General features: G+C 50.6%; 1 protein-coding gene across 4 annotated transcripts in view; it reads left to right on the top strand.

The window, feature by feature from the left end:
• Positions 1-361: 361 nt before the first annotated feature.
• The window catches only part of FRMD6 (FERM domain containing 6), a 133,518-nt gene continuing 116,089 nt past the window's right edge, over positions 362-17,790 (top strand). For 3 of the 4 annotated variants that reach the window (XM_083167456.1, XM_083167457.1, XM_083167459.1), the window contains exon 1: positions 11,244-11,368. The gene's annotated coding sequence lies outside the window, so the exon portion shown is untranslated. Of the gene's footprint in view, positions 732-11,243; positions 11,369-17,790 lie in introns of those variants that run through there. The other variant, XM_083167458.1, reaches the window with a different exon arrangement.

The following is a 17,790-nucleotide window of genomic DNA, read 5'->3' on the forward strand; positions in this document are numbered from 1 at the left end:
AATTAAAAAAAGCACAAGAAAACAAAACCTGTGATATTGCGGCTTTATAAACAATGTCAGCGCTTTTACCTATAGTGTCCAATTTTCTGTATGTTTTTGTTTTACCCTTAGCCCCCAAGATAAATATCTGCAAACCCCCAACGTGCGCCACTTATTGCTGCCCTGGCCCTGTGGTATATATTATGGCGTTCTTCTCGGAAGACAGAAGCTTATTCTACCATCATTCTGCTTGTGCAACGTTGGGTGTCCATATTAGGAAACACACATTCTTGCTCTGCCACTAATCCTGGTGTCTCCTTCCTCCACAGAGATACAAGTCCCAGCTTGATCTCTGAAATGTATTCAGCTCACAAAGATCTGATATAATCGCCGGAAAAGTAGCGATGTGCAACCTCGTTGTTTGTGTCCGTCGCGGCGTAAACAGCAGGTGTTAGGATTGACAGCTGACATATTATACCTTGGACGGTCACGCAGGACACTGAATATTGCAGAGTCCCCAGCATCGCCCTACGGACAGGTAAAGGGCACCTGGGTCCAGCTCTGGCTTGCTGTGAGCTCTGCAGAGCAACTTGGTCAGTATTCACCATTGGAAAGTAGTTTCTGATGCAGAGACCACAAGCTTCTCCTGCCCTATCTGTGAGCTGTCAACAGGGGAGATAACATGACACAGGATCCCGCCTGTCTGGCCATGGACTAACATCTGCATTTCTCAAATCCAAAAGCAGCGAAAGGTAAGCACAGCTTTATATATTACCATCGTTATCAGTCTACAGCATATGCTATTGCTATGCGTATTGCTTGTTTGTAATAGCGCCACCAGTATATGCAGTGTTGTACAAAATGACAAGTGACAGGTTAGGAAGAGTGCAGCAGTATCAAAAGGAAATTGGAGTTCACTTGGGCAAAGAGCTTGCAATTTAAATAGTACAAAGTAAAGATAAGCAAACATACAAGTAATGGGAGACAATACACAGAGCCCAGAAGTCAGAAAAGGGTTCAACTAAGAGAAACATCCCGACTGTCACTTGTCATTAGTCGGCTGGAGTACACTGACGGCGCGCACGCGGAACTGCCGCTCATTGGATTTTACAGGTCTTCTCGTACCTGTATCTGGACTTTAGGACGTCAGTCAATAGGTTCGACACTATTGGTCGAAAATTCAACATGCATTATGTTGGTAGGGTCAAAAGGTCAACATGGTCAAAAAGGTAGACGTGACTATGGTTGACAACAGTTTTTTTCACAATTGTTTCATTTATTTGAGCTTTTTAATATTTACCATCCTACAGGACAAAAACTAAAAAAAAAAAAAAAATTATGTTGACCTTTTTATGTGTCATCCATTTCCACAGCGAACTTTGCTTGTGTCAACTTTTTCTGGTGTCGACATTGTGCAAGGCCACACCCCATTTTCAGGTGTGGTGCAGCAGGTCCTGGTTCTCTGATGGGTAAAGTTTAGGAGGTGTGATCACTGAATCTAGATTTAGTAAGCAAAATAGAAACATCATTTGCATTGTCTTGTTTGTGATGCACCAGGGAGTAAGAGGCTGACTGGGGACTGTTCTACTCCACGCATCCATAAGGTGGGGACGCTGCAGAAAAGGTGAATGTCGGATACATTCTATTAGATAATGTATCTTGCAATTGATTAGACAAGGGATAGGAGTTATATACTATGTAATATAATGATATATATATATTCTTGCAATTGATTAGACAAGGGATAGGAGTTATATACTATGTAATATAATGATATATATATATATATATATATATATATATATATATATATATATATATATATCTCCTATATATTTGGCTACATCTGTCACTCAAAGTGGGTGTCTGTGTCTATAACGCTCTGTTCCTGGACTTTCCTCTTAATGTGTGATTGCCTTCATCTGTGCTGAACACCTTTCTGAGAAATTAACCTGTTTAAAACAGGTGATGGCAATCATACATTAAGGGGAAGTCTAGAAACAGAGCATTGTGTCCCTCCTGGAGAGGGTCATGTTGGGAGGTATGTGACAGAGAACCAGCCCAGTGAGCCCACAGACAGTGCCAGACACCCACTGCCTTCCCATGTTGCCCAGCACTGCTACTCCACAGCCACCAGGTGAGCGCCCCCCTCCCGCGATTTGCGGCAAACCCCCCCCCCCCCCGCGATTCGCGGCAAAAACACCCGCTCCCCCGCGACCCCCCCTCCCGCGATTCGCTGCAAAAAGAACCCCCCCACGACCCCTCCCGCAATTCGCGGCATAACCACCACCCCGCAACCCCCCCCTCCCGCGAATCGCGGCAAACCCTCCCCCGTGACCCCCCCCCGATTCGCGGAAACCCCCCCCCCCCGCGACCTCCCTCCCGCGATTCGCGGCAAAAAGAACCCCCCCGCGACCCCCCCCTGCACGATTGGCGGCACCCCCCCTGCGACCCCCCTCCCGCGATTCGCGGCACCCCCCCCCCCCCCCCCGCAATTCGCAGCAGCCCCAGGATTAAATGGCACATGCAAAACACTGACATGGCTATGGTCGACAATGAAAAAGGTTGACATGAGTTTTTGAAGATTTATTTTTAATTTTTTTAACTTTTTCATATTCATTGTCATGTGTCGACATGGACACCAATGAAGTGGCACACTTATGTCAACATTTACATGTGTTGACCTTTCTGTGTTGATTTTTTTCTTGTGGCGATTCGCGTCACACCCCCCGCAACCCCCCCCTCCGGCGATTCGCGGCACCCCCCCGCGACCCCCCTCCCGCAATTCGCGGCAACCCCCCACCGGAACCCCCATGAACCCCGCTCTCCCGCGATTCGCGGCACCCACCCCCCGCAACCCCCACCCTCCCGCAAATCGCGGCACCCCCCGCTATTCGCGGCAGCCCCAGGATTAAATGGCACATGCAAAACACTGGCACGGCTATGGTCGACAATGAAAAAGGTTGACATGAGTTTTTGAAGATTTATTTCATTTTTTGAATGTTTTCATATTCATTGTCATGTGTCAACATGGACACCAATGAAGTGGCACACTTATTATAACATTTACATGTGTTGACCTTTCTGTGTTGATTTTTTCTTGTGGCGATTCGCGTCACACCCCCCGCAAACCCCCCTCCCGCGATTCGCGGCACCCCCCGTGACCCCCCACCTCCCGCAATTCGCGGCAACCCCCCACCGGAACCCCTGTGAACCCCGCCCTCCCGCGATTCGCGGCACTCAACCCCGCGACCCCCCCCCTCCCGCAATTCGCGGCACCCCCCGTGATTCGCGGCAGCTCCAGAATTAAATTGCACATGGAAAACACTGACATGGCTATGGCCGACAATGAAAAAGGTTGACATGAGTTTTTGAAGTTTTTTTTTTCATTTTTTGAATGTTTTCATATTCATTCTCATGTGTCGACATGGACACCAATGAAGTGCCACACTTATGTCAACATTTACATGTGTTGACCTTTCTGTGTTGATTTTTTCTTGTGGTGATTTGCGTCACACCCCCCCCCCCCACAACCCCCACTCCCGCGATTCACGGCACACACACACACACCTCCCCCGCGATTCTCGGCACCCCACCCTGTGACCCCCCCTCCCGTGATTCATGGCACACCCCCGCGACCCCCCCTCCCATGATACGCCGCAACCCCCGCCCCGTAACCCCCCCTCCCGCGATTCGCGGCACCCCCCACGATTCGCGGCAGCTCCAGAATTAAATTGCACATGGAAAACACTGACATGGCTATGGTCGACAATGAAAAAGGTTGACATGAGTTTTTGAAGTTTTTTTTTTTCATTTTTTGAATGTTTTCATATTCATTCTCATGTGTCGACATGGACACCAATGAAGTGCCACACTTATGTCAACATTTACATGTGTTGACCTTCCTGTGTTGATTTTTTCTTGTGGCGATTCGCGTCACACCCCCCCCACTCCCGCGATTCACGGCACACAAAAACCCCCCGCGATTCTCGGCACCCCACCCCGTGACCCCCCCTCCTGTGATTCACGGCACACCCCCGCGACCCCCCCTACCATGATTCGCCGTAACCCCCCTCCCGCGATTTGCGGCAACCCACCCCGCGACCCCCCTCCCGCGATTCTCTGCAATCCCTCCCCTCCCGCGATTCGCAGCATCCACCCCCCCACAACCCCCCCTCCTGCAATTCGCGGCACCCCCCGCGACCCCCCCTCCTGCAATTCGCGGCACCCTCCGCGACCCCCCCTCCCGCGATTCGCGGACACCTAAGTTGCAATACAGGGCATCTTTCATACAATTCTAACCATATTTCTCATATACAAACGTTCACAAATTAAGGGGGCGCAGCCCCTTACGACGGTGTGAAGAGCGCCCGTAGGGCGCGATGAATCACCTAGTATATATATATAATCATACTTGTCCCGCTTTTTGGTCCTTTCTCCCGGTCTCCCGGGAATATATAGGATTCTCCCGTTTTTTCAGCTACTTGGCGAAAACCAGTGACTGCGCATGCGCAAGTCACAAAGTGTAGTAGAGGATGACTGACGTTGCGCGGCTGTCCTAATAATGCCGGCGGGGATTCTGTGCTGTGGTATCGCTGGCCGCAGCAGCAGCACAGTACGGGGCAGCCTTGGGAGCAGGAGCAGACGAGCAGTAGAAGGCAGCACCACAGAAGAGATGGTGAGTAAGCTAGAGGTTGGCTGCTACGGTGCTGCCTTCTGCTTCTCCCACTCAGCTCCCTGGCGTCCCTGCTGTTTTATTTACTAACGTTCCTAAGGCTCTGTCTCCCTCCCCCTTCAGACCTCCACCACGCTGCTGCTGCTGCAGCAGCGCAGCTTCATCAAAATTGTTCCTCTCTCCCCTCCCCACTGCTTTATATCATATTTATGAAGCAATAGGGAGGGGGGAGAGGAATAATGATGAGGGTGCAGGAGGAAAGGAAACTATTATTTTTATAAAGCTGCAGGGAGTAAGCGTCGAGCGAGGAGGAAGGATTTAAAATGTGACTCGAAATGTAATTTGGTTAGCTCCGCCCCTGGCCCCGCCCCATTTACATCACGCTCGATGTCCACGCCCCCTACTTTTTGTAACTTGCTGCAGGCTCTCCCGGAAAGGGCACAAGAGAAGTCGGCAAGTATGATATATATATATATCTCCTATATATTTGGCTACATCTGTCACTCAAAGTGGGTGTCTGTGTCTATAACGCTCTGTTCCTGGACTTTCCTCTTAATGTGTGATTGCCTTCATCTGTGCTGAACACCTTTCTGAGAAATTAACCTGTTTAAAACAGGTGATGGCAATCATACATTAAGGGGAAGTCTAGAAACAGAGCATTGTGTCCCTCCTGGAGAGGGTCATGTTGGGAGGTATGTGACAGAGAACCAGCCCAGTGAGCCCACAGACAGTGCCAGACACCCACTGCCTTCCCATGTTGCCCAGCACTGCTACTCCACAGCCACCAGGTGAGCGCCCCCCTCCCGCGATTTGCGGCAAAACCTTCCCCCCCCGCGCCCCCCCCCCTCCCGCGATTCGCGGCAAAAACACCCGCTCCCCCGCGACCCCCCCTACCGCGATTCGCAGCAAAAACACCCCCGCGACCCCTTCTCCCGCGATTCGCTGCAAAAAGAACCCCCCCACGACCCCTCCCGCAATTCGCGGCATAACCACCACCCGCGACCCCCCCCTCCCGCGAATCGCGGCACCCCCCGCGATCGCGGCAGCCCCAGGATTAAATGGCACATGCAAAACACTGAGATGGCTATGGTCGACAATGAAAAAGGTTGACATGAGTTTTTGAAGATTTATTTTTAATTTTTTTAATTTTTTCATATTCATTGTCATGTGTCGACATGGACACCAATGAAGTGGCACACTTATGTCAACATTTACATGTGTTGACCTTTCTGTGTTGATTTTTTTCTTGTGGCGATTCGCGTCACACCCCCCGCAACCCCCCCTCCGGCGATTCGCGGCACCCCGGCACCCCCCCGCGACCCCCCCCCTCCCGCAATTCGCGGCAACCCCCCACCGGAACCCCCATGAACCCCGCTCTCCCGCGATTCGCGGCACCCACCCCCCGCAACCCCCCCTCCCGCAAATCGCGGCACCCCCCGCGATCGCGGCAGCCCCAGGATTAAATGGCACATGCAAAACACTGGCACGGCTATGGTCGACAATGAAAAAGGTTGACATGAGTTTTTGAAGATTTATTTCATTTTTTGAATGTTTTCATATTCATTGTCATGTGTCAACATGGACACCAATGAAGTGGCACACTTATGTCAACATTTACATGTGTTGACCTTTCTGTGTTGATTTTTTCTTGTGGCGATTCGCGGCACCCCCCGTGACCCCCCACCTCCCGCAATTCGCGGCAACCCCCCACCGGAACCCCTGTGAACCCCACCCTCCCGCGATTCGCGGCAGCCAACCCCGCAACCCCCCCTCCCACAATTCGCGGCACCCCCCGTGATTCGCGGCAGCTCCAGAATTAAATTGCACATGGAAAACACTGACATGGCTATGGTCGACAATGAAAAAGGTTGACATGAGTTTTTGAAGTTTTTTTTTTCATTTTTTGAATGTTTTCATATTCATTCTCATGTGTCGACATGGACACCAATGAAGTGCCACACTTATGTCAACATTTACATGTGTTGACCTTTCTGTGTTGATTTTTTATTGTGGCGATTTGCGTCACACCCACCCCCCCCCACAACCCCCACTCCCGCGATTCACGGCACACACACACACACCTCCCCCGCGATTCTCGGCACCCCACCCCGTGACCCCCCCTCCCGTGATTCATGGCACACCCCCGCGACCCCCCCTCCCATGATTCGCCGCAACCCCCGCCCCGTAACCCCCCCTCCCGCGATTTGCGGCACCCACCCCCGCGACCCCCCCTCCCGCAATTCGCGGCACCCCCCCACGATTCGCGGCAGCTCCAGAATTAAATTGCACATGGAAAACACTGACATGGCTATGGTCGACAATGAAAAAGGTTGACATGAGTTTTTGAAGTTTTTTTTTTTATTTTTTGAATGTTTTCATATTCATTCTCATGTGTCGACATGGACACCAATGAAGTGCCACACTTATGTCAACATTTACATGTGTTGACCTTTCTGTGTTGATTTTTTCTTGTGGCGATTCGCGTCACACCCCCCCCACCCCCCCCGCAACCCCCACTCCCGCGATTCACGGCACACACACACCCCCCCGCGATTCTCGGCACCCCACCCCGTGACCCCCCCTCCCGTGATTCACGGCACACCCCCCGCGACCCCCCCTACCATGATTCGCCGCAACCCCCGCCCCCGTAACCCCCCTCACGCGATTTGCGGCAACCCACCCCGCGACCCCCCTCCCGCGATTCTCTGCAATCCCTCCCCTCCCGCGATTCGCAGCATCCACCCCCCCACAACCCCCCCTCCTGCAATTCGCGGCACCCCCCGCGACCCCCCCCTCCTGCAATTCGCGGCACCCTCCGCGACCCCCCCTCCCGCGATTCGCGGACACCTAAGTTGCAATACAGGGCATCTTTCATACAATTCTAACCATATTTCTCATATACAAACGTTCACAAATTAAGGGGGCGCAGCCCCTTACGACGGTGTGAAGAGCGCCCGTAGGGCGCGATGAATCACCTAGTATATATATATATATATACAATTGAAAAACTATTAGTAACACACACACACAAGTTGCAATTGGGGAGGAAGTTTTTCGCCCTATGCACAACACACTTCCTGTCTTTTCCAGGTTGCCATAGGGAACGTCGATCGGTCTGTAATAGAGGAAACAGGCATGATTTTCTGCAATTGACTGCACAATTCATTGCAATCTGTATATACAGCTATAGTTCTCTATCTACCTATCTGACTAATTACTCCTCACCTCTATGAGGTGAAGTACCACCACTGACCACTAGAGGACACTCAGTGGACCAAATTACTACAATGTGTGCGAAAAGATGTCATAACAGAAAGTGACAGCAATTTTTGCAGGGACACTGATCTGTTTCAAATTTTGCTTGATATGGAGAGAGGGAGCTGTGAAGACAGAGGTTGCAGGTAGGAGCAGATAGGGGGTGGGCGTGAGGAAGAGTTTGTGGGCTTAAAACGGTCAAGCCTCAAAGTGAAAGTAAAAACTGTAATAGCTCAAAGTGAAAGTAAAAACGGTCACAGCTCAAAGTGAAAGAACATCGCAGAATCCATCGTTTTGACGGGCTATTAACTAGTAAATCTATGTATCTTATCTAATCCAATTAAGATAAAACTCTCGGTACTTGTTTCCTAGCACGGCCACACCGATTTACATCGGGGTGGTCGTGTCGGAAAAATCGGGTCGATCGCATGCGATTTGGTCGCATGCGATGCGATCGTCGCGACCGACCGATTTTGGACCCGATTTTTTTTTTTATGAAATGTAAACATTTCAATGTAATGTATTCAATGTAAAAATATTCCCAACCCCCCCAAATTTAACGGCGTACACCGTACCCCACGATAGACGCCAACCTGAAGCGTGGCGAGCGCAGCGAGCCCGCGAGGGGCGGCGGTGCGCGTCCTCCGACCTTTTCATTCCCCTACTATCCACGTCGGCGTGGAGTTGAGAATAGAATAGTGTGGCGAGCGCAGCGAGCCACCGAGCCCGAAGCGTGGCGAGCGCAGCGAGCCCCGCGAGGGGACGCGGATACCTTCACAGGTAAACGCGTCCCTTCGCGGACTTCACAGGTGTCCGCGTCGCCACGGACACCTGTGAAGCCCGCGAGGGGACGCGTATAACTGTGAAGGTATCCGCGTCCCCTCGCGGGGCTCGCTGCGCTCGCCACGCTTCGGGCTCGTTGGCTCGCTGCGCTCGCCACACTATTCTATTCTCAACTCCACGCCGACGTGGATAGTAGGGGAATGAAAAGGTCGGAGGACGCGCACCGCCGCCCCTCGCGGGCTCGCTGCGCTCGCCACGCTTCGGGTTGGCGTCTATCGTGGGGTGACGACGGGGACATCTATAATGTGAAATACATACATACATAACAGCAGTGTAGACCCCTGGGCATAGCAATGTATTGGGGCCCCTACCGATCCTCCAGCGGTAGGGGTAGGGGAAGGTTTGATGTCCCGCGGGTGGTAGGGGGTATTATATCAACCACTCAGCATGTAGGGCCTGGATCAGTAATTTCCACTAATTGCCCCTTTACTGCACAGATGGTGGGAGATGGGGTGGGAGAAGGGGGCATCGGGCTGAATGAAGGGGCCCTGATACATAACTTACAGGGTGGTAGAGGATGTTTAATACGCAGAAGAGGGGTGTATAGTGGAGTGGGCTTATTATTCATACTTTTCTGGTGGGAGGACAGCTTGCTTGACTGCAGATATCTCCAGTTCCCGGAAATAGATTTCTTAGATTTTAATGGAATTAATACTAGAGAATCCCACCTACCAAATGGTATTGGGGACTAGGGGATCAGAGTTCAGGAGGCAGAGTAATCCACCAACGAGTATACAAAACTACATACCAGGTGTGTGGAGCTGGAGCAGTAACCAGCTGCTGGAGGGCTGATATCTCTGGTTCTGGGCACAGTAGAGATAAGCTACTAGTGTCCATCAAAGGGGGAGAGTCCCAACTTTTGGAATATACCCTCAGAAAAACTAAGAAAATCTAAGTCAGACAGAACCTGAAATATCTGACTGGGAAGAGCAATTAACATGCTTGGATGGGGACCACTGCTTTGAAGTCAGATATCTCCGGTTCCCCAGGGCCGATTTAAAAAAAATTTGTACCCATGGAAAGAGGGGACCCTCAGCTTTCAGTCTAAAAACCCAGTGTGCGCCACTGATAACCCAGGACTAGGTATAGCCAATGACCATCTAGGATACAAAATAATTGATGGATAATGGTCACCATTAAACACTTTTGCTATCAATGGGAAAGAACTAGATCAGGGGTGTCAAACTCAAATTCATCGGGGGGCCGCATCAGCAGTTTGGTCACCCTCAAAGGGCCGCTGTATAATAATAATGCAATGACACCACAGGCTGCTCCCGCTGTATAATAATAATGCAATGACACCACAGGCTGTTCCCGCTGTATAATAATAATGCAATGACAGCACAGGCTGCTCCCGCTGTATAATATAACAATAGTAATGCCATGACACAAATTATTATACAGGGGGAGCAGCCTGTGGTGTCATTGCATTATTATTATTATTATACAGGGGGAGCAGCCTGTGGTGTCATGGCATTATTATTATACAGGGGGAGCTCCCCCTGTACAATAATAATGACACTACAGGCTGCTCCCCCTTTATAATATAAAAGTAATGCCATGACAACACCACCAGATATATTGTTTTTTTATGTAACTTACTGTATTTTATCCCTCAGGCTCCTTTACTGCTGCTGCTGCTCCAGTAATTTCAATTCCACTCTCTGCGCCGCGGCCTGTCCTGCTGAGGCCCCCCGACTCGGTCTGCCTTCCTTCCTCTCTGCAGACGCGTGGGTGGGAGGCGTCATCGTCATGACGTCCCCACCCAGCGTTTGCCACTGCCTCGATAAGAGGGAACAGGCTGCCGGGCCCTCCTCCACGTAGCCGTGGAGGCCGGCGGCCATGTTCCTGTGGCCGCAGACATCTTAAAAGACCACAGGAACATGGCCGCCGGCAGTGCAAAAAAAACCTCTCAAAAAAGATCTAAAAAAAGAGAATAAAAGGTGAAGGCTGGCGGCGGCTGCGCGGGCCACATGACGAGGTCTGTCGGGCCGGATTTGGCCCGCAGGCCTTGTGTTTGACACCCGTGAACTAGATGGTGTCTCGAGAATTGATGGTATAGAACCACCCGATGCCCCCCCCCCCTCTACAAAGTGCTGAGACATGCAGCATACATTCGCCCGGCTCCATAAAGTCCCGCCCCCAGCTTCTGATTGGACCATGGGCCAGACAGGTTTTATAAAACATCCATGGTTTTGGTTTTCATTTCCCTGTGAAAGCCATACTTGCCTACCCTCCCGCATTCAGCGGGAGACTCCCGCTTTTTGCAGGAGCCTCCCGCTGCCCCGCAAACCTGCCCCCACCTCCCGGTTTTTGTGGGGACTCCTGCAAAGTCCTTACTGCGCATGCACGCACACGGATCCCCGGGGGGCGCTGCCTGCACGCTACTACAGGACAGCCGGCCGACCTGCTGTGGGAAGTCTGTGTAGCAGAAGGAGCAGGAGAGCCGTCAGTCAGGGCTTCCCTGCTGCTGGCCCCGCCCCCACACTCACAGAGTGAGTGAGCTCCGTGCAATGCTCTTCGGCTCTTCCTGCTCCTGTCACCGGCTGCCATGTGCTTCATCTACCACAGTGCCAGTTCCCTGCTGCACCTCCCAGGAAGGGACAACACAGCCAGGTGAGTGCTGTCCTGTGTACTGGGGGAGTGAGGGGATGTGTGTAATGTGGCACTGTGGGGCTATGTGTACTAGTCTGGGGGAGGGGGGCTGTAATTACTGTGGGTACTCTGTGTAGTGTGTGTGTGTGGGGGGGGGGAGACTGTGTAATGTAATATGGGGGGGCTGTGTATAATGTAATATGGGGCTGTGTATAATGTAATATGGGGGACTGTGGGGGGACTGTATAATGTGTATAATGTAACATGGGGGTACTGTGTATAAAGTAATATGGGGGGACTGTGTAGTGTAATATGGGAGGACTGTGTAATGTAATATGGGGGCTGTGTATAATGTAATATGGGGGCTGTGTATAGTGTAATATGGGGGACTGTGGGGGGACTGTGTATAATGTAACATGGGGGTACTGTGTATAATGTAATATGGGGGGACTGTGTAATGTAATATGGGGGGCTGTGTATAATGTAATATGGGGGGCTGTGGGGGGACTGTGTATAATGTAACATGGGGGTACTGTGTATAATGTAATATGGGGGACTGTGTAATGTAATATGGGGGGGCTGTGTATACTGTAATATGGGGGGCTGTGTATACTGTAATATGGGGGGCTGTGTATAATGTAATATGGGGGCTGTGTATAATGCATACTTGCCTACCCTCCCTCATTTACCGGGAGTCTCCCTTTTTTTCAATCCTCCTCCCGCTCCCTTGCAAATCCCTCGGTTCCTCCCGCATTTTTGTCCCCTCTCCCAAAATGTTTTACTGCGCATGTGCAAACGGCATGTTCCGTGGGCCATCGCGGGGCTGTGTGGGTAGCCATGGTGCGTCACTGGGCAGCAGTAGCAGCGCTGAAGTGAGCGGCAGCAGCAGTGTGAGCGGGAGCCGGAAGCACCAGGAGCAGGAGGGCAGCGGAGAGGAGGAACTGAGGTGCGGCAGCAGCATTGAACAGTGGCAGTGAGCCGGGCAGCGGGAACCGGGAGGCCGGGAGCAGCAGTAAGTATAACATTGTCTGATTCTTTAACCTCTTTCCCACCCATTAAGCCTGATCCTTATTGATCCTCTCTCCCACCACCCCCGGGCCCCGACTGGCACCCAATACATGCTCCACTCCTCCTGTCATGCTCAGTAATTTACTAGCTGAATGCCTGCCTCACTGATTATTCCAACAAGGGGCACTTACCTATAGCTTTAATATTTGGTTGTTGTATATTTTTTCATACTATTTTATATTTATGCTGCACATTTTCTGTATAGGATCTGTATAGGATCCCCCATTAGTTGCTGGCCAGCGATAAATAGACGCCTCGTGTGACACCGCGATTATAGGCCACACCCCCTCCCGCGGCAAGCCACGCCCCCTAATTTCGGACGCACGCCGTAGGCGTAGTGTGTCTCCTCTATTGTGATGTATGCTTTAATTTTGCTACTATCTAAAATCTCCCTCAAACTGCTTTTCAAAAGTAGGCAAGTATGGTGAAAGCATGTTTTTCATTTATGTACAGTGACATTGAAACCACGGTACTTGTTTCCTAGCACGGCGCCAACGATAAAAATTGGATCCATCGGGTCCTAAAAAATCGCGTCCATCGCATGCAACCAAATCGCATGCGTTGTGATCGATGCGATCGACGCGATTTTTACATTGGAACCAATATAAAATGGTCCCTGAGACCCGATTTTACATTGGCCCCAATGTTAAATGCCCCCCAGACCCCAATTTTCATTGTATCCCCACCCTGATGGGTCAAATGCCCCCCATTGTTAACGCCACCCCACGATTAACGCCAACCCGAAGCATGGCAAGCGCAGCGAGCCCACGAGGGGCGGCGTTACGCATCCTCCGACCTTTTCATACCCCCACTATCCACGTCGGTGTGGAGTTGACTCTATATAGTGTGGCGAGCGCAGCGAGGGGCCGCACATTACTTCACAGGTATTACGCGTCATTGGAGTCATTTTCAGGAGTAGAAAGAAATTCTTATTAGTTTAAGGAAGCTGTGGGGGATTCAAAGTTTGGTCTCACTAATCTCTGAAGGAGGCTGAGTCAGGGATGCATGCAGGGGGTGGTCGGACCCATCTCTTAGGACAGATGCATACAGCAAATTCGCATGTGAATTTCATCATTTTTGTGTATGTCGGTCCTACAGTATGTCGGATGGAAGTTGCTGCCAGGTTGGGGTGTGGTACGGGACTCCGACAGTCGGAATCCTGACAGTCATTATCCCGACGTGGGGATCCCGACTGCCCGGAGTCAGACAGCATGGCGAGCGCAAAAAACCCCCTTGAGGGGTTGTGGACCCCCACGAGGGAAAATAGCGGGTAGCCCTCAGGCACCCGGCTGTCGGCGTTTTGACAGTCGGGATCCCGACGTTGGGTAAACGACTGTCGGGATCCCGACTGTCGGGAACCCGTCCGGCACCCTCAGGTTGCTATGTTATGCGGTGTGACTGTGTTTACTTTGAAGTTGGTCATCTCCTTGTATATCCCCGGGGGACCTGCTGTCACTGCATGGTTACTGTTGCTATGTAACTACAGTAACCAGCCAAAGCCAGCTGCCTCCTACACCCCAGTGTACAGCCCCATGACCACGTCCCCTTTACTCAGGGCTGGGCAACACCGGCCCTCCAGATGTTAGTGAACTACACATCCCAGCATGCCTTGCATCAGTTTCAGCATGGCCACATAGCAAAACTAACGCAAAGCATCCTGGGATGTGTAGTTTACTAACATCTGGAGGGCCGGTGTTGCCCAGCCCTGCCTTTACTCATGGCTACGCCCCTTTATATATGGCCACGCCCCTGTGCCACTTTTCCCCATTGTTACTCTATTAGAGGGTTAGACGATCTCTAATGGCAGTGCAAGCCTCTGTGTGGGGTGGTCTCACCCCTTGGTTCCTGGCCACGCCCCTTAAGCATGGGCTATCACCACTCCATTCCCGCGGTGGGCCCTCAATGCCCCATTCTGTAAGGAATCCAGAACTTAGGGGTTGTTCCTCTTTACCATGTCTAGCAGGGTGCAGTGACCATTTCATACTGTAAATGGGGAAAAAAGTAAAAATGCTTTCATGAAAAAAAAAATATATTTATTTTTGTGAATCTGCACATAGGGCCTGATTCAGTTTTGTTAGCAAAGCAAAAAAAGCACAGAATGGGCAAACCCATGCTGCACTGCAAGCACGGCTAGCATTGTAGTGTGGAGGCCCCCCACGATACCTGTAATGTTGTGTATGGGGGGTCTCTGTCAACTCCCTGGCGCCTCCTCCTCTCCTAATGCCGGGACAGCTCAACGTGGCTGTCCACGCCGCCTCATCCTCCCACCTGCAGCCGGAAGGACGTCCGGCTGCCTTGCTAGTGGCAGGAGGGTCTTACCTTCCGGGGTCCAGGAGGACCAGCAGCAAGGTAAGCCAGAGGGAGGGGGAGAGGGGGGTTGGCGGAGGCAGCGGATTGGCGGCGGAGGTGGTGAAAAGAAGCCCATAGGCTTCTATGGGGTATCTCCACCCAAAGGTGGCGATACCCTGCTATGCGGTGATGCGGCGGCCGGACATTCATACATTAGGCAATGCGGTAAAACCCCCGAAGACATTTTTTAGCTTAGTACATCCCGCCCTGGAGGTGGTAACCGCCCGGTTAGTGCTAAGAAAAACTCAGGTGCAAGGGCGTTACTACCATATGTGCAAGGGGTGCAGCTGCTATGGGGCCCAGAGCTGAAGGGGCCCATCTTTACTGTCTAAGGGGCAGATGTATCAAGCTTCAAAAAAGTGATAAAGTGGAGAGTGATAAACAACCAGCCAATCAGCTCCTACCTGACAATTTTCAAACACAGCCTGTGACATGGCAGCTGATTGGCTGGGTGTTTATCACTGTCCATTTATCACTTTTTGAAGCTTGATACATCTGGCCATTTGCTAAGGGGCCTACGAATATCTAGTAACGCCCCTGCTCAGGTGTGCCCGAAAAAAAATGCTGGGAGTGTCTGGGAAAACGCAGGAGTGGCTGAGAGTTTTAGGGGATGGTGTGTGTGACATCAGCTCCAGGCCGGATACGCCTGTCCCAGTCGCACCGCAGAGTATATCCGCTGTCCAAGTGGCGTATCTCCGCTGTTATTCCCGTGTTATATTCCATTTACAAAGCAGAGTCTGGCATCAGGATTTGCTCATTTTTGTTTGTTCAGAAATGTACTGGGAAAAGCTAATTAGCATCATTCTCCGATACTAATTTCACTGTGTGCTAATAAAGCAATGCAATGGATGTGTGAGCGATTCCCATTTGAGGTAAAAGCGGTCATATATCGCTCGATCAGCAGTTTTAGCTATCTATTATAATTGAGAATTAATGACTGTCCTGTAAGAAGACATAAAATCAGGATTTGTAGAGAAAAAAAGACAGTTTAATACCTTTGTGGATAAATAATCAAAGTAAGATTGAATTTCGCAGCAGAATTGTTTTCCTCACTAAAGCTAAATAAAGCGATGAATATGGCTGAATAGACGCCTTATTAATGACTCTGCTCTAATCAAATTGAAGTACTGTAATATATTTATTTTTAAAGTAAAAAGGGTACTCCCTCATTTTTGCGGCCGCAGCTTATGCTACGGAACTTACGTAGCATAACCCGCACCACCCTGGGTCCACGCCACCCTCCTGTGTCCACGCCACCATCTATTACCTTTAGTAAAGTTGTGACGAGCAAAGGGGAGCGAGACACTGAGCCCGAAGTGTGGCGATCGAAGCAAGACCGCAAGGGGACAATGGTGCTATACTTAAAATGCCTTAAGTAACTAGCGTAAGCTGTGTCCGCAAAGATGAGGAAGTACCGTAAAAAGTGTTTGCCACCATATTACTGAGGGGATGAAGGGGGTTATGACAAATCAAAACCCTCCATCTGCTGCTAGCACAAAATGGCTGCTCAACGGTCACAACTGAGTGTGTAAGCAAAGGCTGCCAGTGACAGGCTGTCAAGCTTAATAGCTAAACCATAAATAAATGCAATCAATACCACAAAATAGAGTTTTGCATACACTTTTGAGCATTAAAGTGCATCTTTGCGGCCACAGCTTACTTAGCTCGTCACGCTTGGGCTCCGTGGCTCGCTCCGCTTCGCTCGCCACAACTTTACCAAAGGTAATAAAAGGTGGCGTGGCCACCCAAGGGTGGCGTGGACATAGGGTGGTGGCATGATTCGGAACGGTTCCCTCGCCTAAAATCCTTATGTAGCGGCTAACGTAACTGGCATAGCAGTGGCCGCAAAGATGAGGAAGTACCCATTTTTCCATATAGATAATACCGCTAGAAGGGATACAGGTACAATTGTTGTGCCTGATTCAGACCTATTCGGCCAAGTCCGAATTCGAACGCTGACCGATGTTTGGGCTACTGCATATTGGCCGCAATGTGCATGCGAGAGGCCCATCTGCGATCGGCTGCGGCAAATATCTTGATTTAAAAGCTGATCTCAGCATGATTGACAGATAGCGGGCACATGGGGGTGGATCCCGGCTGTTTCATGGGCGTGTCTGCAAATAGGGTGGGCGTGTCCAAACTGGGAGTGTCTGGGAACATCATGTTAGGCTGGGCAGCTTGACCTGAATTTTGGGAGCAATATGACTTAAGTCTACATCAGTCGCCTGCTGACCAAAAATGATCCAGTTGATTTGGAGGGGGTCACCTGTGGCGGTCACACTCATTTAGGGCCAAACACAACGTGAAACAAGGCAACGCACTGATAATGCTGGGTCTGCAGCAAACACAGCTTTCCCTTGGAAAGTGAGATCCAATTGTTGCCCTATTTTTGTTTTGGGCTTATCAGAAATTAGGGCCCATGCCCAAAGACGTTTGATGAGTTTCTCTCCCGGTCTCCTGTATCGTCTCCTCTGTGACTCACGCAGGCTGTATAATTAAAGCAGAGTTCTGGGTTTTGCACCTCTGTAAAGTGTTTGTGGCGACTTCTGAAGTGCAAAGTCAGTGCGCTGTCAGTGAGTCAGCGACGGAGATGTGTAATCAGCAAGCGAAAGGTCACAGTAACAGAGACTTTAATGCTAATTTTACCTTGTTAAGTACAGAAGGAAGCCTGCAAGTGTGGGGTTTATTGGGCCTCATGTCATGCGTGCAAATTGCCTTCATGAAAACATCACAAAGGGGCAAAAAATAAGTGACTAATATAAGACCGATCCCACCACAGGCTCAACCACACAAGTTGTATATTAGCGTTGTATTCACAATGCAGCATACCAATGGTAAATATCACCCACCAAGCATTGGGCAGACCACTGAAAAAAAAGTAATAAAAGAAACACGTAGACTTTTGACTGTCAATATATAGCTATAGTCGAACTAGTGCTTGTGTTGACCTTCCAACCATCTCGACCTTAGCCATGTCGACCTTCAGTCAATCTTTTGCATGTTGACCTTATATGTATTGACCCAAC

This window comes from Crinia signifera, chromosome 12 (genome assembly GCF_055691185.1).
Source record: "Crinia signifera chromosome 12, ASM5569118v1, whole genome shotgun sequence".
Taxonomy (NCBI): domain Eukaryota; kingdom Metazoa; phylum Chordata; class Amphibia; order Anura; family Myobatrachidae; genus Crinia; species Crinia signifera.